Here is a 22,944-nt window from a genome sequence, read left to right on the forward strand (position 1 = left end):
CTATGAGGATTTAGCTACAAATATTATATGGGGTCCATCTCAAGCACTTGCATTGTGGATTCTTAACTAAGATATTGGGTCTAAGTAGAAGATTAGAAGGGATCATAATTTCCAATAGATGATTAAGGACAGATGGGATGAGAGGTTGGTTGTTACTGGAATATAAGTTGTGAGCAAAGATGTGTATAATGACAATGCTAGATCTACTTCTTCAAAGCGAAATGTGTGTCTCATGTGAACAATTCTTAGGCATTGGTAATACTTGCAACTCTCCTCCATAACCTTTTGAAGAGCATGTACTAGTTAATTAGGGTACTTTAACCATTTATTGTGGCCTTATGACGATGTCTTAGCCAAAGAACTTGATGATGAGGACAAAGTCTATTAGGCATTGTGATTAAAAAAAGTAGATACAATAGCACAAGGTGATACAAAAGAGTTTCCTATCTCTATAATGTTAGAAGAGATGCAGACAAATACGAATGAAGTAGTTGTGGATGTTGGTGATATAGTTGATGAAGATCCAATACATGAATGGGACATGAATAATCTTGAGATGACAATTGGCATAAGTTACCCTAGGATGGATAAGTTTAGGGTAATAGTTAGGCACCATGCTACAATCAACAAATTTAAGCTTGCTCTATGGTTTTAAATCAAGAGGCCGGAGTGGTTCAAGCCTTACATACAAGCTTATGAGATCGCTCCCGACCCCTAAGGTCCTTACGAAAAAGATAGATGCTTGTTTCCTCTGACATGCTGGAGAGGTTGTCCTTCACATTGCACCACTAACTATATAGAGATTCATCCTCCTTATGAAGAACTTTTTTTTGAGATCGCAGTGAGTCTTTTCCTGATCACAAGCCATATTAAATTTGTTGATGAATTAACGCTTCAAATCCTTCCATGAGCCAATAAAGTTTGCAGGAAGACCAAATAGTCACTTCCTCACTATAGTGACAAGACACATGGGCAGATAGTTAACCATAACTAAAGAGTCCCCTCCTGTTGTTGTGATAGACAACTGATGGATCCCAAGCCAGTCTCATGGATTGGTATGACTATCGTATGATTTAACTAGATTAGGCTTAAAGTACTTTGGCTTGTTGAATATGCTCAAACGACCTATGAATAATTTGATAATAGATGTTGAGAGGCCTTCATGAGCCTGTCTTGATGGACTTGGTCATAGTTTAAGTCTTCATGTTCAACTACATAGCCATCATATTCTTGGTCCTGAAGTCTAGTATGGACTTGGTTCTGCTATCTATGACATTTGTCTAACTCAGCATGATGATTTCCACCATGTGGTGGGGTCTGGTCTTGGTCTTGGGGAGGTCAAGCCCCTAGTCGAGTTGTATCATGTTGATTGCATGTCACAAGAACCGGTGACCTAGTTCATGAATGGTTCTGGCTTTCTTGTGAGTACTCTAGCTCATTCCAAGTTGGTTCCGTTGAGGGTTCAGGTCAGCCATGACTCTACACTAGTGCAATTAGATCCTTGTCACACATGGTCGCATATTGAAAGTCGCCTAGAGGGGGTGAATATGCGAAACCTGAAAATTATAAACTTTGACCACGCACTTCACCCGAGGTTAGGGTTAGGAATAAATGATATTAAATTCAGAGTGCGGAAGATAGTTCTTCTTGCTATGAGTTGCTCAATCAATACGGATAACTTTTGGAGCTAACTCAAAACAATGTGAGCAAGAGAACTTTTAGTGAGAGGGGAGAGGGAAGAAACAAATCAAATAGTGAAGATCAAGACAAATGGACACAACGATTTATTTTCCGAGGTTTGGTTCCAAAGAATCTACTCCACGTTGACAAGGCCACAAAGGCCGGGTTTATTTTAACCCTTTCCTTCTCTCAATCGGTCACCTAGACCGATTGAGTGTTTCTTCTCAATCTCACGGGTCACTAAGACCCCGCAAGGATCACCACACAATTAGGTGTCTCTTGCTAGCTTTACAAATCACTTAGAATGTTTGGATAGAGATGAAGAAAGCAACCAAGCAACAAGAGCAACAAAAGAAACACAAGTCACCCTCTCTCAAGTCACTAAACACTTTTTGATAACTTGACTTGATTTTAGAATTTGGAGAGGATTGAAGGCTTTTATTGTGTCTTTGGAATGTATTATTTGCTCTTGTGTTGAATGAGGAGAGTGGGATGCTTGGATGGATTGAATGGTGGTGGTTGGGGGTATTTATAGCCCCAACCACTATTCTAGCCATTGGCTGACTGCTTTGTCCATGGGCACATTGGACAGTCCCGTGGTGCACTGAACATAGTACTGTTCACTGTCCGGTGCGTGCCAAGTCAACCGACCATTGGGTTTTGGAGCGGTTGACCATTGAAGTCGTCTATCCTTTTGATGCACCAGATAGTCTGGTGGCACACCAGACAGTCTGGTGCGACCTATCGTCGCAGACTGTCTTCTGACTTCTGACGCTTCAAACTGCGCGCATAGTCGCACAGTTGACCGTTGGGTGAAGTTGACTGTTGCACGTTGTCTCACCATTCAGTCCGGTGGCACACCAGACAGTCCGGTGATTTTTAGTGGACGAGCGCTGAGAAAACCCGAGAGCAGCCAGTTCGCGGAGTGATACAGCCAGGGCACGAACACTGTCCGATGCGCCACTGGCTGCAGCAAGTCTGTTTGCTCCAAACTTGTAGAATTGTCCCACGGTCATTTTATTTGTATATGTATTTGAACTATATGCACCTGAGAAAAATATCAACTAGGCAAACTAGTTAGTCCACATGGTTTGTGTTGGACGTCAAACACCCAAATCGATTATAGGAAATGTTGAGGCCATTTCCCTTTCAGTCTCCCCCTTTTTGGTGATTGATGCCAACACAAACCAAAGCAAATATAAAGTGTAGAAATGTAACTAGATTCATTTTGTCAGGTGTGCATAAGTTACTTTTGAAATGAAAGCATTTCTAAGCATACATGGTTGTTTTGACATATTTGACATTTTGGACCACATTTGCACCACTTACCTTGTTTTTGCAAATCTTTCGGGAAAGTCTTTTCAAATTCTTTTTCAATTAGCCAATGGTATAAGAATATGATTTATAAAAGCATTTTCAAGTTTTTGAAAATTCTCTCCCTGTTTCAATTGCTTTTCCTTTGGCTAAATAAAAGCTCCCCCTGAAGAGTTTCTCCCCTTAGCTGTCATGAGGGTTTTTGCAAATGCCTATTAATTTCTCCTGTTTTTGAAAAAGTTTTTAGAAAATAGGGTGGTGGTGCGGTCCTTTTTCTTTGGCCTATTTATTTCTCCTCCTTTGGCATTAAGCGCCAAAAACGAAGAAAACCAGAGGCCTTGTACAAGATATGAATGTAAATACATTAGTAGGGCAAATGAAATATGATACTAACAGAGTCGTAGTGGATGCCTTGCCTTTGCCTATTACTCCATTTCCCTTTCAATCTAAGACTAAGGATAGAAATACACTTGGAAGCACATTAGTCTTAGCTTTGGCATAAGAAGAATAAGAAATATGTATTTGTACCAAATGAAAGAGACATGATCAAAGGTATATAAATGAGCAATGTGTGCAAGATTTCAATCAAAGTTCCGAGAATCTAGGATATTGAGTTCATTCCTAAGCTTGCTAAAAGACTTTTCATATAGTGGCTTGGTGAAAATATTGGCTAATTGGTTGTGGGTGCTAACATAAGCAATTTCGATATTCCCCTTCTATTGGGGATCTCTCAAAAACTGATATCGGATGTCTATGTGCTTAGTGCGACTGTGTTCAACGGGATTATCCACCATGGGGATTGCACTCTCATTATTACATAGGAGAGGGACTTTGCTCAACCTGTAGCCGTAGTCCTTAAGGGTTTGCCTCATCCAGAGTAATTATGCACAACAGTGTCCTGCAACAATATACTTGCTTCGGCGGTGGATAGAGCGACTGAGTTTTGTTTCTTTGAAGCCCAAGACACCAGGGATCTCCCTAGAAACTAACAAGTCTCTAATGTGCTCTTCCTGTCAATTTTACATCCGACATAATCGGCATCGAAATACCCAATTAGATTAAAGGTAGATCCCTTGGGGTACCATAGCCCAAACTTAGGAGTATAAACTAAATATCTCATGATTCTTTTCATGGCCTAAGATAAACTTCCTTAGGATTTACCTGGAACCTTGCACACATGCATATGAAAAGCATAATATTCGGTTGTGAAGCACATAAATAGAGTAAAGAACCTATCATCGACCAGTATACCTTTTGATCTACAGATGTACCTCTGTCACACCCGGATTTAAGGGACAAAGCCGGGTGCATCTCATACATGCGCCAAAGAAGACAACATATATAATAACAGAGTGTATATAGATAAATGTCACAATATAATCAGAGTACTTATTACATAGCGGAAGTCTTCAAAAAATACACGATAAATATAAATCAAACTAAAATCCATCTTTGGCGCCAATAAGTCACCTGGGAGACGCCACCTAGATCAAATCGAACTCCTCATTGTGTGGCTCCTCTTGAACCACCTGTTCTTTTCCTGTGGGGGGGTGTGAGACAGCAAGGGTGAGCTCAACATGTTCATCGCTCAACAAGTTGTGGGCAATAATGTGCATGAACTCACCAAAGGTGGGAGTTCATGTGTTGTGTAAGGCAGATCAACAATAGAGGTTAAAGCTGAGCATTGCTTTTAATAAGTTGGTCAAATTTTATTAGCAATTAATAAATGTAAGTAAATACCAAACCATAATAAAAATAATAGAACAAAATTAATAATAAATCCCATGCAATGCAAATGACAAATTGAATTTAAGTTCCATAAATTAATCATGTGAGAGTCCTGAGCTGCTCATGACCGTGAGCTCGACTAGTATACCAGTTTTACACTCTACAAAGGTTGTACCCTGTACCCACAAGTCATGTATCCCATGTCGCCAGGGTTAGCTAGACCCTTAGACACTACCGAGGTGAATGGCTAGGGATCCACTACGAGGCCTTTACAAAGTTCCACTAGCTTCCGAAAACCCGCTACAGTTTATGGGAAGGGCACTTGCAAGAATCCCTCGTCTGACCACCATCGCAGCGAAATCAACCCGAGAACCTCCTTGCATGCAACTCCCCTACTGCCCTTGCCCCTTTCGGGTAAGGTAGTCTTCCACTAGCTTTCCTAATTAGTTAGCCAAGGGCGTCCCATTCCACCCTTGTGGTGGCACGTGTTTCTCAAGTTAAGCTCCATGTTCCAATTAAAAATATAATGATCTTGAAATGAACATAAATAACATAATAGAATAATTGGAACATGGATATAATGAAATATTAACCCAAAACCATATAAAGCAATAGCAAAACTACCCATGTGATTTAGGGGTAACCAAGGTAAAATATAATCAGACTAGGGTGACCTATTGGGTCCTATCAAAATTGAACCTATGCATGAATAAGTGATATAAAGAACATTATTGGGTAATAAATGTGGTCAAGGGCACAACTTGCCTGGGACTTGAGATTCCAGGTACCAGGATGATCTTCAGGTGACTCGTGACCTCACTGCTAGCCGTAGCAATACAAACAAACATGGTATAGGCAAAATTAACATCACATCAAACATAAGTACAAACTGAATAATAGTAATCTACGCGAAGCTACGAGCTCGTGGGATCGAGAACTACTAAGATTGAAGTGAGGGTTATGAAGTTATGATCTATGGAGGATCTACGTGATTTAAACTATATTATAAATTGATTAATATACATCATATGAGAAAATATACTCTTAATTTATACTTGTTTAGAAAACCTATTATAGTCAAATTATAAATGTAGACATGTTAACCTTATTTAGTAAAATAGATCTATTATACATAGGGTACACGAATATCTAATTATAAAAGTATGTGATATAACAAAATAAGGTTCGCTACTGTGTAGACAATTTTATTACGAAGCCAACGCAACTGGAACGAGTCAATTCAGAATAAAAATGGGGATGTTATGAATTTCCGAAGGTTTCATGTATTTGATACAAGATTAATTAAGAGATAAATTTTAATATGGTTTTCATGTCAAAACAGATACACTATGTGATTGCCGGAGAGGAAATTCTCCGGCTGGGTGGCAGAATGCACCCGCCCTAAATCCTAAGATCAGGAGGGGCCTAAGCGTTTTGCCTGTCTATTGGAAGGTGGAAGAACACACGAGGACACGAGAGTTTAGAGTGGTTCAGGCCACCGGAGCATAATACCCTACTCCACTATGTGTTGTATTGAGTCTGTGAGCTTGAGAGCTTGTATGAACTTGTGAGTCTGAGATACTGAGTGAATCTGCCTTGTAACGTCGCGTGCCTTCCCTTTTATAGCTCAAGGGAGGCACATACAAGGATGCTGAGCCCCGACATGTGGGCCCAGGAACATAACGGAAGGAATATATTATAGGAGTAACTAACGCCTGTGCAATCTCCTATGCGCCTCGATGTCCGCAGTCCATGCAGTATTGGTATGCGGCGGCTGCTTCCTTGGTAATGCGCGAGTGATGATGAGCATAGTGCACGCTGCAGCATGGATGTACTGTCTGTCAATGGAATGGACAAACACGCTGCCTGCGGAATAGACTGGTCGCCGCCTGCTAGCGGAATGGACAGGGCTCAATAAATGTCGTGGCGGCACATCGCCTGCCAGTGGAATGGACATGGCTCATTAAATGCGGAGGCGGCACATCTCCTATCAGTGGAATGGACAGGCGGTGCGCCTTATCCGCAATAAATGCAGAGGCCGTGCAGTCCCGAGGCCTTACGTCAGGCTCCGCCTGTTGGCTTACGTCACGTGTAGTAGGCCACACGGCAGCATCGGGTCTCTGCCTGGGCGGGGAGCAGAAGCGTATACGATAAGGTCCAGACACGTGTCGGCTCCGGACCCCCACTAGGCCTTTGATTAAGGCCTGGGTATTCTCTGTCCCTGAACCCTAGGACCCTGCTGTGAGTGGCCCAGACCCCACACAGAGGGGTCTGGAACCCATCCTAGTGGTTCGATTTGTGCCTGTGGAGGTCCTGGACCTTACCTGGAGGCCCGGTCTGTATATACAGGGGTCCGACATTTTCCCATAGGGGTCCAGACTCACTGTTGATACCTTGGAGTATATAATCTTCTCTGGCCATGTGGCGGCCCCGGAACCGTCCACGCGGTGGGGTCGGGCGCTGTTGCTGGCCCAGAGTAGTCGCCCGAGGCTGGGGTGAGCCATGGTCTGGTCCCACGTACAACTCCTTTACCACGCTACTACAGATAGCCGCGTGGGTACTACGTCTTCATACAGTAGTAAGGGGTACCCCTATTTTAGGGTACTGATAGTGGCCCCCAGGCCCACCTCAGGGGAGGATGCGAGCCTGCAAGTGGGGCCAATAGCCTGATTGGTGATTGGCGCAACGCTTCCGTGCGCCTGCAGACGTATTCGCCGTCAATCCGCCTTCGGTCACGCCAACTGCCATATTTGTCCCCACGGCTGACTGACTCGTGGCCCCCACGCCTGGTGGTTTCGCCAGGCCACACGTGAGGTGCCTCGATACGGCTGTATTGGTTTAAAAAAATCACCTTCTCTGTCTTCTGCCGCGACCCCGAGGAAGCGCACTACCGGCGCGTGCGGTGGTTCGCTTTTTCTGCACTCGGGAACCGGCACCCAAGGAGTATGACTCGTGGGCCTGGGCCCCCGTGTCATAGACTTGACTGTTGTTTCTTGCGGCAGAGATGAAGAGGCGTGCTACCGCGTGCAGCAGTTTGCTTTTCGGGCGCACGCGGCGGTTCGCCTTTTCCGTACCAGGAGTTCAGCGCACAATCCGTATGACTTGTGGACCCGGGCCCCCGTGTCATAGACTGGGTCGCCTGGGCGTCAGGTGTGTGTCTGTCGGGATTTCCTATAGCGTCTCGGGGCGCGAGCGGGAGAGTCTGCCTTGAAGAGGGATTCACCCAGCGTGCAGCAGTTACGCTTTCACATTCTCTCCCAATTGTTGTGCCCTTTTGCCTTCGAGCTCTCTGCACCCCTTTGCATTGGCGCTCTTCTGGTTTCCGCCACCGTAGTCGCCATGGCTTCGCTAGTTCATCCCAAGCGTTTCCAGTCTGAGGGGGCGCTCAACCTGGTGCGCCACCTGCTCGGATGGAGCGCGCCAGTGCCACTCCCCTCGGCGATCTCGCCGCCGGGGAGTTCGTGCTGTTCGTCTCCTACCTCTCCTGTGGGTTGGCGCTGCCGATCTCGCCTTTCTTTCTGCTGCTGCTGGAGGAGCTCGGGCTCCAGCTTTAGCACCTCACGCCCCACTCCATCCTCCAGGCAGCCATCTTCGTTCACCTCTGCGAGATGTTCGTGGGGGTGGCCCCCTGCACCTCGCTCTTCCACCATTTCTTTGTCTTGGAGTAGTCTGGGAAGGCTAAGGACCACCTCAGTGCCTACTACTTCCAGACAAGGTCAGATTCAGACGTGGCCTACATCCCCACCCTTGGCGGCGCAAGGTGGGAAAACTGGCGCGACGACTGGGTGATCGCCAGCGCCGAGGCCAACGACCGCCTCGCCCTGCTGAGTGACGGGCCAACACTCGACCGGAAGAAATGGAGGGCTAAGCCATCACTGGCACCGGAGTTCCTGCCCGTGCTGGACAGAATCAAGACCATGGCAACCGGTGGTCTGACCTCCAAGCATGTGGTCGGCGACTTCCTAAAGCGTCGGATCGCGCTGCTGTAGAGGAGGGCGTGCCTGTGTTGCTGGTTCACCGGCTCGAACGACATCGACCGGATCCAGCGCGGGCCGGGTACCAACCTGTCCTAGGAGGAGCTAGAACTCTTGGTGAAGGGGATTAGTGGTGAGTCCTTTGTCCTTGAATCCCTGATACTCCCCCAGGACATCCCGGTGCTCTGTGATGATCCAGGGCTGCGATCGGCGGTGCTGGCCACACTACCGACCCTCGATGAGAGCGGCGTGGCGGTTCGTCAGACCGGCGGCCGGGACCCCCACCACGAGATTCGGATCTCCGACGCACCGGCTGGTGGCCCCCAGTCTACCGACGTGGCTCCCAGCGCCCCCGCCGTGGCCCCTCGCCCCTTGGACAAGGGCAAAGGGGCTGCAGGCAGTTTCTCCGCCCCAGGTGGCACCGGGGGGTCGGAGGAAGAGAGGCGACACCGGCTGCGCCGCGCTGACGGGTCATTTATCTTGGACCCCCAGAAGCGTCAGAGGACTGCTGGTGGGGCCGAGGAGGCCGGCTCCCAGGCCTAGGGCGCACAGAGGCACGTCAGTCCTCTGCCACCACCACCATCGGGTCCGCCACCACCACAACCACCACGACCGTCGGGTCCGCCACCGCCACCACCACCTGGGGGTAACCTCCCCTAGGGGCACCAGCAGCAGCAGCAACGACAGCAGCAGCAACAGTAGCAACAGCAACAGCCGTAGTCGCCCCGCTTCCAGGGTCGCTGGAAAGTCCAGGGCCCCAAGTGAGTGCAACCCCTTTTTTCCATAAGTCCATTTATCATGCCGACGGGTCTTAACCCTTCCTTTGCTCGTCAGGGCTTCCTCCCCCTCTGCTCCCAAGGTCGCGCCTCCTCCGCCAGATACCATGCCTGGTGGGTCTGGCTTCCATTAGCACGCGTCTGCTCGGAGTGGCGCCGGCGGTCCGCCCCCGGCTGCTGCAACTGCGCCGACGGCTACCGCAGCCCCAACGATGGCGATGTCATCGAGTACACCGTCGGCAGCGGTGGAGGAGGGCCCAATTGCACCTACCTCCGCCATCGAGGGCGACGCGGAGGGCGCGTCTAGCTCCATCCTGCCGCCCACTCTGGAGGAGACGGAGGTGGTCTTTGGGCGGCGGCTCCGGTCCGGCGCCGAGCCAGAAGCAGCGCCAGTTCCCCTCCCCTGGGTGCTGTCTCGTGCCGATCAGGCTCTTCATGAGACTGAGGCGGCGATCCTACAGGAGTGGGAGGCGCTTGAGGCCGAGCACCAGTGCCTCAGCGACTGGCACACCTAGCTGGAGGAGTGCACCAAGGCGGCATCCCGCCAGTTCGCCTCCGAGCGGTTCGAGCTCGAGCGGGACCGCAAGGAATACAAAAAGGACCTCCAAAAGGTGTACACCTGGGAGTTGGAGGCGAGCCGGAAGGAGAAGAGGCTGGCCAAGAGGGAGGAGGCCTTGAATCAGAGGGAGGAGGTCGTCACAGAGCTTAGTGCCAAACTGAGTGCCATGAACGAAATCCTGGAAGAGCAGCGGATCCAACAGACCGCGGCTGTGGAGAGGCTGCAGAAGCTGCAGCAAGAGCTCTAGGGCAAGGCTCGTGATGCCGCCCTTGCCAAGGAGAAGCTTAAAGCGAGAGGAGAGTCCTTGGACAGGCGGGAGAAAGACCTCGCCAGGCGGGAGACGGACCTCATCAGGCGGGAGAAGGATCTCGCCTTCAAGGAGGAAATGCTTGAAAGGTGGGAGAAGTTGCTGGTCGAGCATGAGCTCGAGGTGGAGGAGAAGGAGCGGACGCTGGAGGAGCGGGTCCACCGGTTCGAAGTGGCGCAGGCGGCGTCGGGTCCCCAAGTGGCGGAGGCCGCCAAGAAGGCCCTCGAAGATCTCCAGGCAAAACAATGCGCCGGGGTCCAACGGATAGCTGAGTGAGCCGGCGAGGCGAGCACGGCGCTGGTGCCACTGGGGATAAGTCCCATCCCGGTGTTGGGGCCGCCAGCATCAATCTCCGACACCCTCCCGGTGCTGGACTCCACCGTCGAACGCCTCCGTCGCCTAGACCAGATCCTCGGCATCCGCCTGGAGGCAGAGGGCAGTAGGCTCTGTCGGGCGGTGGTGGATTACGTGCTGACGTGCTTCCGGAGCCATGACCTGGCCATGTCCTTGGCGTCGGTGCTCGACGGTCCGGTGGCCACCACAGAAGACACCGCCCGGGAGAGCGTCCAAGACACCGTGGAGATGGTGGCCGCGCGCTTCTAGCGCGACCCTGCCGATGCCGAGTAGTTCATACCTGTAGAAATGAGGCTAGGGCTCCGCTTGAAGGCGGATGTAATAACTTTTGTTTTTGTAAGATACTTTTGGGAACTATCAATCAAACAACACTTATCTGTATGCTATTTATCCTTGCTGTGTGTGGCGTTACCAACTCCTCCCTGGTACTTGGCCCCCTAGGATGTAGGCTCGACGTGTCGAGGCTGGATACCAGCATACCTAAGAAAGAGTTGGTGACCCGCCCCCCAGGAGCTAGTCTCGACTGGGACCTAGACCTGTACACAGCTTCGGCTAGGAAGTGTTAGTAGCACACCCATAGGACCCATCGTCTGGTATCTGCCATCCTTTGATTCATGCAACAGGACCTGCAGGATTTAGCCTGGGAAACCAAACCTTATGCCCGGACCTACAGGGTCACAACTCCAAATACTAGGGCACCCATTGCAGAGTGGTGGAGGTGCAGGCTTAGGGTATGGGACCAGGCTAAGCGGCTACACAGCTCCGGACCACCCCAGGAAACAAGCACCCATTCTCTAGAACCAGACCCGCAGGTTGCCGGACCCCCCTGTATCAGGATAGGGGTCCCGAACTGCAAGCCTGGCATACTCAATTCAGATGTCATCATACCAGCAAGGGTGGGAACTGTATGGGTGAGTTAGATAAAAAATAATATCTGGAAACTGTAGTAGAATAAAACCATCACAGAAGCACATCTGGGGGGGGGTTAATCCTTTCTTTATAACTTGATATGCATGGGTGCAGACCAACAGGCCGGGCTTATGAGGGCGGACCTCACCGGACTGACGTACACATATGCACAACCTAGTTACAAAAAGAAGAAACCTTAACCCCTCAGACTTGCTCCTATGGATAGAACTTACGGAGATGCTCTATGTTCCAGGGGTTGGGAAGAGGCACTCCTTCAGTTGTGGCAAGGCGGACACACCAGGGTCGGCATACTTTTGTCACCTTGAAGGGTCCTTCCCGACTGGGGGAGAGTTTGTGGAGCCCTTCTCGGTTCAGTACTCGCCTTAGGACTAGGTCCCCGACTCTGAGCTCCCTACTATGCACGAACCATTGATGGTAGCGCCTGAGCGCTTGGTTGTACCGTGCATTTCGGATCGCCGCTTGCCATCTGCGCTCATCGATGAAGTCCACGTCCTCACATTGTAGCTGTTCCTACATAGACTCATCAAACGACTGGACACATGTGGAGCCCATAAGGATTTCTAGGGGAAGGCAGGCTTCGGCCCTGTAGACTAGGAAGAACGGGGTCTCCCTGGTAGCTCGGCTAGGTGTGGTCCGGTTCCCCCATAGTACGGACGGTAGCTCTGTCGGCGTTTTGGGTCCGACCGTGCACCCGGGGTTGCCCCTCGAGATGCTTTTTGGAGTAGGACGGTGTTGCCGACTGTAGCTCGATGGTTCGTGCTGGATGCACGAGATATAGTGGACAATTTTACACAAATTCGGGCCGTTTAGAGAGGCGTAACACCCTACTTCCTGGTGTGGATCTTTTATGTGGTGGGTTACAGGGGAGTTCTCTAGTATGAGGGATACTAGAGAGTTGAGTGCACGACTAATGAGTGAGTTGTGTTTGAGGGGGTGCTCCCTAGGCCTTATATACTCGACCGTGGGGCGTTACATGCGGATATGATAAGAACGTGCGCCTAAGTAATAGTGAACCAACTGAGTTTATCTTCCTATAATTCTGCCGACTTATCATCATTCAGTTCCGACGCCTGAGGGCGCAGCGCGGGAGAATCCGATCACTGCTGTGGATAATGCTTAAATCCATTGAGCCGCCTGGGCTTGAGTTGATCCAATCTTGCGTCGATCCACTCTGCCAGACATTCCTCCCCAGGCCCACAAAGGGATGGTCTTGCAAAACAATGGGCCCAAGGCCTTTCGCGAGGTCTTCTAGCCTTCTAGTGGACCCGGGGGATATCTGTCTCCCACAAGCCCCCAATCTTTGAGTTGATTTCAAAATAATCGGCCCAAAGATTCTAGGTCTAGCTTGCAGTTTTGATTTTTATAATGTGGATACTTTGACAGTACGCTTGTCAAGTCGTTGCTTCTGAGCTTTGATCGGTCAGCTTATGCTTTAGAGATCAGCACTTCGTTCTTGGAGGTTGAAGATTCATTGGGTGCACAGAAGGTGCACCGAATGGGTGTAGCCCCCGAGCTTTGAGTGGATTACTGAAGATAATCCACTCAAAGGTCTTCATTTCCTACTTTTTAGAAGTCGTTGGTTCATCTTTGTCTTATGCTTTAGAAACCAGCATTTCATCGTCAATTCATGCTTTAGAGATCAGCATTCTGTCCTCTGGGATTAATGATTCATTGGGTGCACCGAAGGTGCACCCAATGGGTGTAGCCCTCAAGCTTTGAGTGGATTACTGAAAATAATCTACTCAAAGGTCTTCATCTCACGTTTTTAGAAATCATCACTTTATCTTCGTCGGATGCCTTAGAATTCAGCATTATATCATCAGCTTTATGCTTTAGAGACCAGCATATGGTTTTGCCTTTGAGATCAGTAATGTGGTCTACCCATGTCCTGTTAGGTTTGAAATTTATTTGATCGGCGACAGATTGGACGTCCGGTAGATGGCTCTTTGGCGGGTCTTCATTTTGCTTCGTGCTTCAATGCTTCTATTGATTAGACTTGTACTTCAATATCTTCCTTCTGTCTTGATACATTCATTGTGTATACTGTATGGATATGACTACTTGGGAAAATCTATTGAAAATTCCTGGACGTCCCCCCCAATGGGTGTAGCCAAGGGATGGCTTGGTGCGCTGAGCGTTTAGCAAACTGCCTCTGAGTAGTAACTTGACGTGACCGCGAGGTGTAATCATATCGTCCAAGCAGTTGACTTCAGTCCTAATGGGTGTCGTGTTACGTGAAACGACATCTACCGCCTGACTTGTTTCCAGACGATTTGAATTGCATATTGAATATTTGCGACTGTTCAGTGACCGTGGTAGGAGATGAGCGGTTGCCTCCCGCCCCTATAAATAGAGCGCTTGCCTCACTGGTGTCTTCACACATTTCTCGGCCATTTGTTGCTTATTCTCCTCTTTCTCTTCTCTTCTACTCCACCATGGGCAAGAGCAAGAAAGGCGGGAGTTCATCGCACCACTCCGGCGACAAGCGGAAGCGCGAGCCGAGTCCCCCCTCCGAAGACTTCGGTGACTCCGAGTACTCGGAGGAGGAGTTCTCCTCCGAGTCCGAGGGGTCGCCAGCCTATGCCTCTACCCCGGTGTCGTCCGATGACTCGGACGATTCCCAGGGGATCGCCACCGAGGTGTGGATGTACATCCGGGCCGTCGCGTGCTCCAAGCTCGAGGGCAGCATCTCGCGCGTCGTCAACCTTGGAGGGCGGTCTTCAGTGTCAAGAGGTTGGTCAAGATTGCCCGACTCCCATGGAGGTGATCGCGGATCCTTCAGCCTTAGAGGTGGCTGTTGAAGAAAACCCAGTCCTCAAGGGTGGTGCTGGCGGTTACCCAGCCCTCGAGGGTGTTGCCGGTGACGATCCGGCTCAGGTGGGTAACGCAAGCTATAACCCAGCCCCCGAGGGTGTTGTCGGTAGCGATCCGGCTCCGATGGGTAGTGCGAGCTACAACCTAGCCCCCGAGGGTGCCCGAGCGAGCTCTCCTTCCCATACCTCCATGGATGTCCACGTCGGGTCGTCTCCACCACATTCTGATGGAGTGATAGTGATGCATACTCCTTTAGCTTCAAGTGAGGGAGTCGCCTTAGTGGTCGGCGCACCGAATGACAAGATTTTGGTATCTGCTGGAGGAGCTGAATCAACCCCTGACGATGCTTTTCAGATTGTCCCAGTTGATCTTCCTTCATCGAGTCATAACACGACTTCTCATGACTTGGGATTGCCTTCGTTCTTTTCTAATCTTCAGGTAAATCAGCATTTTCATTCTGTCGTTCCTCCTGGTAAATTACTTTCTTCGTACTCACTTGTTGTTTTATAACAGGCTTTGGTTGATGGGATGTCTGCTCAACTGAGATCACATGGCGTTGCTGTTCCAGAAGGAGTTCTGTCTCTGACGCAGTGGAATCCATTGTTGCTTTAGAGACAGATAGCTAATTTGAAAGCGTCAAGTGTTGATTGGTACCTTTGCTTTTTTCTTGGCTGATTGACTAATTTGTTTTTTTACTATGTATCTTTCTTCGGTTGCTTTTTGTCAGATATGACCCAAAGATACTCTGAGCTCGAGAAGAAACATCTTCAGTATCAAATTGAGTTAACTCGGCGGTATTCTGAGCTTGAGGAGAGATGTTCCCTAGGTCAGATCGACCTGGCCCGGGTTTCTGCTTCTTTAGACGACGTGATTTCCTTGAATTCCTCTCTTAATGCTCAGCTTGACTCTGAAAGGGCGGTTAACGAGGTAAGCTTACTTAGTTGGATCTGCTATGCTTTTACTAATTTCTGGATATTTGAGGGTTGATTCTTGTTTGCAGGAGGAGAAACGAGCACTTGCAGCTTCTCGCGACAATTTGGATAGGTTATATCGTGACGCCAGTAATTCTCTAACCATCTTGGAGAGGAGCCACCGCTTCACCATGGCAGATCTGGATCATCATCGCCATGAACTGCAAGTATCCTAGGATGAGATCCTGCGGCTCAGGCAGCTGGTGTCAAGCAAGGACTCTATCATTAAGGATTTGCGTGCCTCCAAGAGATCAGTCACCCAGGAGCTAGAGGTCGCTCGACTGGCGGCCAAGGTTGCTGAGGACAACTGTGCTGTTTTGAAGACCCAGCGAGACAAGGCTATGGATAAAGCCATTCGCGCGGGATGAATCTTGATGAGAAGGCCTGGTGTAGTTGTTCCTGATGACATTGTGGTGGACGTTAAGGCTGCGCCTGATGCTTCGAGTCCCCCTTCCTCCTCGATAACTCTTGCAAAAGACATTACCAAGTAGAGATGTTTCACTGTGTTTAGAAGATACTTAGCTGAAAAACCATAACATTTTGTTTATATTGTTAGAATTCAACAGTTGTTACGAATGATCGTAGAAGTAAGTGCAGTGTGCTAGTTTTGGAATCTTTTTCTCATTTATGCTAATTGATCGGTTAGTAAGGCATAGAGATCGCCATAAGATGAGTAAACGCGAGCACGTTACACTAAGTCGAGTAAGCGTGATCATGTTGCACCGTCTTAAGTCATTGTCGACTTAAGCCGATTGCTCCGTTAGTAGGGTATAGTGGTCACCCTAAGTCGAGTAAGCGTGAGCATGTTGCACCGTCTTAAGTCACTGTCGACTTAAGCTGATTGCTCCGTTAGTAGGGTATAGTGGTCACCCTAAGTCGAGTAAGCATGAGCATGTTGCACCGTCTTATGTCAGTGCCGACTTAAACTGATTGCTCTGTTAGTAGGGTATAGTGGTCACCCTAAGTCGAGTAAGCATGAGCATGTTGCACCGTCTTAAGTCATTGCCGGCTTAAGCCGATTGCTCCGTTAGTAGGGTATAGTGGTCACCCTAGGTCGAGTAAGCGTGAGCATGTTGCATCGTCTTAAGTCACTGCCAACTTAAGTCGATTGCTCCGTTAGTAGGGTATAGTGGTCACCCTAAGTCGAGTAAGGGTGAGCATGTTGCACCGTCTTAAGTCACTGCTAACTTAAGTCGATTGCTCCGTTAGTAGGGTATAGTGGTCACCCTAAGTCGAGTAAGCGTTAGCATGTTGCACCGTCTTAAGTCACTGCTGACTTAATCCGATTGCTCCATTAGTATGGTATAGTGGTCACCCTAAGTCGAGTAAGCGTGAGCATGTTGCACTGTCTTAAGTCATTGCCGACTTAAGCCGATTGCTCCGTTAGTAGGGCATAGTGGTCACCCTAAGTCGAGTAAGCGTGAGCATGTTGCACCGTCTTAAGTCACTGCCGACTTAAGCCGATTGATCCATTAGTAGGGTATAGTGGTCACCCTAAGTCGAGTAAGCGTTCTGATTGATAATAAACAGTTCAAGTGTCCTTGAGAATGAAATATTTTATTGATGAGGTTTTTACCAATTACAGAATACAATGCTCCCCCGATAGCCTTTGAAATCTTGCTAAGGGTAAAATTTCCTGTGATGCTCTATATTCCATGAATTCCCTATTTCCGTGCCATCCATTTGCGTAAGCCTATATGATTCTGGCTGAGTGACCTCTGCTACTACAAATGGCCTGTTGGGGGCCTTCGGCTTCCGAAGGTCCTCAAAAACATGATTTCACAATGTTTTCCAAGTGAAATATGCAAACAGGTATCATCGGAATCGGGATACGGGTATACAAGAGCATGGTCAAGACGAAGCTTGAGTGGGACGGAAGGCGACCATGACGAAGGATAAGATGATCACGAAGCTATGCGCAGAAAAGCTTCGGCATGACAGCAGAAAAGGGGAACCGACTTAAAGATGAAAATCCAAATTAGACCTCGAAGAATTACTATAAAGTTATTGATAAATGTAAAGGGCATTAATGTAATTTTACACGGGCTGCGTCCCGTGCCTATAAATAGATGAACAGTACTCCCGTACTGTTCACGCTGACTTGGCATTCGCTTTTGCGCCACACCTGTATTTTCTTCCCTTCAAGCCGAAGGTACATTTGTAATTTATCTTTGTTTACACAAGTAATACGAATAGAAATAGAATAATAATAATGTTTAAAGATATTATGTTACTTTCTGTATTTTGCTTGAATGTTCTCCATTTTTTATCATGATCATGAAGGTACATCCTTCATGACCTTCGTCCTAAATTCGTTATATCTGAAGGGAAATAATGATTTGAAGGACGAAGGGCTTTTGATATTTAACATTTTATGTTGCCTTGTTCTTGATTCATAGCATTTGAGAACAAGTCCCCAACATTGGCGCCCACCTCCGGTGAACTCACTTCCATTTTTTGAGTCTTGAACACTTTCGGCAAGCATCACCTTCGTCATGCCGCCGAAAAAAGCTTCAGCGACAGGGGCTGGTACTTTACAGCCGCTGGATCCCAATCAGGACGTCCTTTCTCTTAGAGAGGCCCGAAGCCAGAAGAGGAAGGCTGTTAGTCCAACACCTCCGGAGGATGACCTGGATCAGGAGATCCAAAACCTGGAGATCCTTCAGCAACAGGTGCAGCGCAAGAAGGAGAAGATGGCTCGTCTAGCTGATCTTCAGAGACAGATAGACAAAGCTTCTGAAGAGGTTCGTCATCTTGTTCAAGATGATCAGAGCCAAAGGCCTCCACGCAGAGAGCTCCATCAGGAAGGCTTCCACAATGAGGACGACTGGTATGAAGATTTCCATCATGGAAACTTTGCTTTCGATGATGCTTCTCCTCTCTCAACAGAATTGCAGGCTACACCATGGCCCCAGTCTTACAAGCCACCCCAGCTCCCCATGTATGACGGTCATACAGACCCGAAGCAATTCTTGATGAGTTACAAAGCAACCATATCTTCGTATGGTGGTAATACTGCAGTCATGGCAAAATCTTTTGTCATGGCCGTCAAGAGCGTCGCTCAGACCTGGTACTCTTCTCTTCGGCCAGGGACAATCACTTCTTGGTAGAAGTTGAAGGACATGCTGATAACTAGCTTCCAAGGGTTTCAGACGAAGCCAGTCACTACTCAAGCTTTATTTCAGTGTACCCAGGACCACGAAGAATACCTCCAGGCGTACGTCCGAAGGTTTCTGCGTCTGAGGGCACAAGCGCCAACAGTGCCCAATGAAATTGTCATTGAGGCCATGATTAAGGGGCTTCGGCCGGGACCTTCAGCGCAGTACTTTGCCAGGAAACCACCACAAACGTTGGAGAAGCTGCTCCAGAAGATGGACGAATACATTCGAGCTGACAATGACTTCCGCCAAAGAAGGGAGGAAGCATTCAGGTTCTCTGAAATGACCAGGGGCTTCGGAGGAAGATTTCACCCAAGGCACGTCAGGTCGATTCATAACTCTGCTCAAACTGATGATCGAGGGAGTCAGCAGCAAAGGCCACAATACTCTTCACAAGCTTCGGGCCAGCAGCAAAGTTCTTTTCGGCCGCCAGCACCAAGGGGCAGAGGCGCTAGGGGCTTTGGGGGAAAGTTTGGAGATCAGCCAAGAAAAATTTATTGCCTATTCTGTGGTGAAGACAAGGGCCATACCACCAGGATGTGTCACCTTACCATCCAGAAGCAGAAGGAGATAGCAGAAGCAGCTGCGCAACAAAGTCAGCCGAAGCAGGTCATGCATACTGCTTCGTATCATTCGCCTTATATTCCAGAATATGTAGGCAACCACCCCGCAGCTTCTGTTGCTTCGGCAAGCCAACCCCAAGCATCTTGGCAGCACCCTCCACCACCACCGCCGACGCAGCGAGGACAGCAGGCAGAAGGGAGTCAGCACAATCACCTTCAGAGGGATTTCAGAGAGGAGTCCGAAGCTCGCACAGTCAATAGCACTGTGCCAGAGTCGAAGCACATTTATTGATAAATATCCTACCTCAACAACAGTTCTTTCGCATTCTTACATTCAGTACTACCTTTTTGTTCATAAGGAACAATTATGAGGAGTTTAAGTGTCTTTTATCGTTTTTTGATTTCTTGTAACACTTTCGTCTATTACCGTAATAAAAATATGTCTTTTCCATAGGCTTGATTTGCCGAAGCATACAAATTTATGGTGGCATGAAGGACCTTTGTATTATCAAACATTTGTTCTAACGGACATAGTACAAATTCCTCGAAACAGTAAAAAGTCATTCCTAAGGGAACGCAGTGTAAGTTTTCTGAAACTACAGCGAAAAATAAGCGCTGATTCCACCGAAAGTAAAAGGCGAAGAAGCTCCTAAGGGAGGCTTACAGCGAAAAATAAACGTTGATTCCGCTGAAAGTAAAAGGCGAAGAAGCTCCTAAGGGAGGCTTACAGCGAAAAATAAACGCTGATTCCGCTGAAAGTAAAAGGCGAAGAAGCTCCTAAGGGAGGCTTACAGCGAAAAGTCAGCGCTGAGATAAAAGTGTGTGTGCTCTATTATAGGGATGTGTATCTACGGCACAAATATCATTTTGCATAACATAACATCATCACATCATTCTGCATAACATAAGCATCATACAACATATTGCATGAGGAACAAGAAGGGGATACAGTGTTGGTCTTCGGAGAATATTTCGGAAAAGAGAAAATTGTGCTGAGGCACAAGACAAATCGAGACGAAGTGTAGCCTCATCGGAGATACAACGCAAAACTTTTTTATAGCTTCGGAGAATATTTCACGAAGCTTGGATATTCTTCATCAGATACGTAAGCAAATTCTTGTGATATAGAAAAGATTTTCTTCACGAACCATGAAAAGAAGGGAAGGTGTTTTTTCGCCGAAGGCTCAAAAAATGGTATGTATGCAAAATTTCATGCATCGTAAAGAATTAAACTATAAATAAATTATATATTACATTCAAAGTTACAATGTATTACACATGTTACGTTCCAAATGTTTCTACAATAGCGTTTAGTCCTCCTTAAGAACTATTTCCGCAGCTTCGTTCAGTAGCTGGTCGACAACCTTGTCCATAATGGCTTCGGCCATTTTTCTAATTTCATCATCCCCCTTCGGGTGGGGGCCTGGAGATGCCTCAGCAGGTTCTGAGGGAAGAGAAGATACAGCTATATTACTATTACAAACCGCGAACAAAGTCTGGAATTAAAAATTACAGCATGATAAAAACCACTAATTAATACCTATTTGCCCTTCGGGCTCTGTACTATTCTCGGCAGCTTCTGCTACTTTTCTAGCAACGTGGATGCCTTTTTCACTCTTTTGAATAATTTCTTGTGCCATTTCTCGGCCGCCGTTATCCCAGATATCGGTGAAGAATTTCCCGCCGACCATGCTTGCTTCGGGTGAGGGGTCTTTAATGTCTTCAGAGGACAAGGTAGCTTCAGACTGCGCTAAGGATTTTACATGCTCGCAACCTTTCCTCTCCAAAACAGCAGCAATCCCTCTAGCACCCAAAAAAGCGCAGATGTCACCGCGGCTATTCAGGATTTCGTTGAAGGCCTCTGCTTCGTGACTGATCCATTCCATTGGACCTTCAGGATTGCCTCTTAAGAAATTCTCTTCACTAGAGAATGCGCCAACGCTGGCGAAGCTGGATTTTATCTTCTTAACGCACTCTATGGATTTAACATAGCATTTTCTCTGGGATGCACGAAGCTCCTTAACACTTATCTCTAAATGATTGGCCAATTGATCACTAAGCTCTCGTTTTGTTTCTTCAAGTATACGTTCTTCTTTAGCTCTAGCTAGCTGTTTCTGAAGATCTTTAATTTCACGTTTTTGGGCTTCGGCCTGGGCCTTTGAGGCAGCTTCGTCCTTTTTTACCTTGTCCACTAATGTAAGCAGGATTTTATCCTTTTCCAGAGCTTCGTTTCTCAGTTTAATAACTTCTGATCGTAGGTTGTTGAACGCAATTTCATAGCTCTCGTCTTCGGCATTCTTTTGTGCTCTCAATGCGTTGCTTAGAATTAAACCCTATATGTAAAAGAGTTGGTATAAGAATAAAAGAATGAGTTGCGAATTATAAAATTTCCAAACGCCCAATTCCCATACCTTCAGGCTATTGTACGCAAGACTATCCGCGAGATCGTCCTTCGTCATAGCACATAATCCAGCTTCGAGCTTCGGAAACCCCATACTTCTAGCCATCTCCCGACAGACGGATAATTCTTTGTTGTCTGGGAGGCAGTATAGGAAATCTTCTTCGTTCGTCCCATTGAACACTAGTGCCCCCTTCGGATATTTCAATTCTTTGGCATAGTGATTAGCTTCAAAAACTTCTTCTTCCGATAATTTTTTCCCCGAAGCATGTCGCACGATATAATCATATATTTTTGAAGATGCTTTGGGGGCAGCGGTATCAATTTCTTCGACCAAAGCTGGCTCTGACATTTTCATTTCTTCGGTTGCCTTTGCAATTTTTGCTTCTTCTGCTTCCAAAGGTATTACCTTGGTTGGTTCTGGAGGCCCGGTTTCAACTCCAGTCTGTTGCTTTGGAGCTTCAGCAACGGATACTTCAGCAAGCGCCTCAGAAGTTTCAGCAGTCTTCTTTGGGGTTGTGCTTGGAAGTTTAATTGTTTCCAAAACATCCAACACATTAACCATTCTTTTTCTTTTTGGGGTCACTGTTGGCCCCTTTTTAATTTTTGCTGCTTCAATTTCTTCTGAAGGACTTAAAATTTCTAATATTTTCACTCCCTCAGCTGATGCTCTCGCTTCTTCCGTCTTTGGTTCTTCCATCTTTTCTGTCGCTGGCACTTCGGCCATTTCTTTGACTTCTGGCAGCAGGGTTGGCTCTTTAGCTTTGGTGGCTGAAGAGGTCTCACCGGCGAATGCAGGCACCGTGGCCGGTTCAATGTAGCGTGGCCGGTGTGTGAGAACCTTTACCCTTTTTCTCTTCGGCGCTGGCTCGCTAGGAGCAGCTGCAGCTGTTTCTTTCGTAGAAGTTGTGCCTTTTCTTTTTTGCCCCTGCACTGGATAGCGATAGTCGGGGTAGACAAACCCGACTGCGTCAAACACTCGGTTGAGTCTTTTCTTTTTTTGGCCTCTGAAGGCCGCTGACAATGCAGTGTCTTCGGCCTTCGAATATACCCCAAGCAATTCATCACTTACAGTCTCAATGCTCTTTAACCAATCATCATCTGGTTCAACGAACTTGTCTCCGTACTTGAATGTATACTTCAGCCTGACTAGCCCACCTTCGTCAGTTTCTTTAACAGTTTCTTTCGGCATTTCCCAATTATCTGCAAGAGGCCACACTCTGAAGGCAATGTGTTCTTGTATTAAATCCCTTGTCCCAATAAAAGAGCAGACTACGCCGAAGGCCCGTTGGCATTCTTCGGCTACTTCATCCATTTCTACCTTCGGTTTTCGGAGTCCAAAGCGCTGCCAGATGGGGCACATGATGACATCCTTAATATCTTCTCGAACCTTCAAATCATTTTTACATATAACCATT

The 22,944-nt window shown here is 47.7% G+C and overlaps 1 pseudogene; it reads left to right on the top strand.

Moving 5' to 3' along the window:
- LOC118477063 (uncharacterized) overlaps nucleotides 1-9,239 on the top strand; it is a 50,601-nt pseudogene extending 41,362 nt beyond the window's left edge.
- The last annotated feature ends 13,705 nt before the right edge of the window (nucleotides 9,240-22,944 follow it).

This window comes from Zea mays, chromosome 4, assembly GCF_902167145.1.
Source record: "Zea mays cultivar B73 chromosome 4, Zm-B73-REFERENCE-NAM-5.0, whole genome shotgun sequence".
In the NCBI taxonomy this organism is placed as follows: Eukaryota; Viridiplantae; Streptophyta; class Magnoliopsida; order Poales; family Poaceae; genus Zea; species Zea mays.